Below are 1501 nucleotides of genomic sequence, written 5' to 3'. Positions count from 1 at the left end.
CTTCGTAGGTACTTCTGTTTTGTTTTATTTGCTTTTTCTTTTTTTTTTTGAGTTGGAGTCTCACTCTGTCACCCAGACTGGAGTGCAGTGGCTGCTCCCAGCCACCGCAGCCTTGACCTGCTGGGCTCCAGCGATCCTTCCTCCTCAGTCTTCCGAGTAGCTGGAATTGCAGGCACACGCTACCACGCCCAGCTAATTTTTTGATTTCATTGTAGAGATGAGGTCTCGCCTGCCCAGGCAGATCTCGAACCCGCGGGCTCAGGCAATCCACTCACCTCAGCCTCCCAAGGCGCGGGATTACAGGCTGAGCCACTGAGCCTGGCTTATTTGCTTATTGAAATGGCAGCACATACCTGTTTATGATGGAGCATTTGGAAATACAGGACAGCCTTAGACAAAATTAAAAAGTCACCTCTGATCCTATCCCGGCACCCATGAACACCCAGAGATAGCACCCGTTTGGGTGTTTCAGTGTGGAATTGGGAGTCGGACTTCAGCCAGGCACAGGAGAAGCAGTGTCTGCACTGGCAGCATGGGGCCTGGGGGTGGGAGAATCCAGTGGCTTCTGGAACTCCACCGAAAGAGGCAAAGATTTTGTCGGGCATGGTGGCTCATACCTGTCATCCCAGCACGTTGGGAGGCCGAGGTGAGAGGACTGCCTGAGCCCGGGGCTTCAAGACCAGCCTGGGCAACATGGTGAGACCTCCTCTCTACAATTAAAAAAAAAAAAAAAATCATTGGGCTAGGCGTGGTGTCTCAAGCCTGTAATCCCAGCACCTTGGGAGGCCGAGGCGAGAGGATTGCCTGAGCTCAGGGGTTCGAGATGAGCCTGGGCAACTTGGCAAGACCCCATCTCTACAGTAACAAAAAATCAGCTGAGCGTGGTGGTGCGTGCCTGCAATTCCAGCTACTTGGAAGGCTGAGGTGAAAGGATCACCTAAGCCCAGGTTGAGGCTGTGGCTGTGAGCGTGCCACAGCACTCCAGCGTGGGCGATGGAGTGAGACACCAACTAAAAAAAAAAAAATTGCCTGAGCCCAGCAGGTTGAGGCTGCAGTGTCGGTGAGCGTCCCACTGCACTCCAGCCCGGGCAACACAGTGAGACCCCAACTTAAATAAAATAAAGAGGGAACGACTTTGATGTTCTGTTACCTGCTGTACTTGGGAAATAGTCCCTCCTCCCAGAGGCCTGCTATGAATATCCCCACCCGCCCCAGCCTGTCAATCATCCCGAGGTCGAATAACGTGCTTATTTGGGGGAAATCACTTAGGTTCTTGGAGGATACAAACAAAATACAAACAGCCAGGCTCGGTGGCTCAGCCTGCAATCCCAACACTTTGGGAGGCTAAGGCGAGTGGACCGCCTGAGCCTGAGGGTTCGAGGCCATCCTGGGAAGCTTGGCCCGACCTGTCTCGACACTCAAGGAGAGATGAGCCGGGCGTGGTAGCACGCGCCGTGGCTCCGGCCCCGTGGAAGGCTGAGGCGGCAGGATCGCGGGAGCC

This window comes from Carlito syrichta, unplaced genomic scaffold (assembly GCF_000164805.1).
Source record: "Carlito syrichta isolate Samal-C Ts95f unplaced genomic scaffold, Tarsius_syrichta-2.0.1 Scaffold303207, whole genome shotgun sequence".
In the NCBI taxonomy this organism is placed as follows: Eukaryota; Metazoa; Chordata; class Mammalia; order Primates; family Tarsiidae; genus Carlito; species Carlito syrichta.
Note: the sequence above shows the minus strand (reverse complement) of the source record.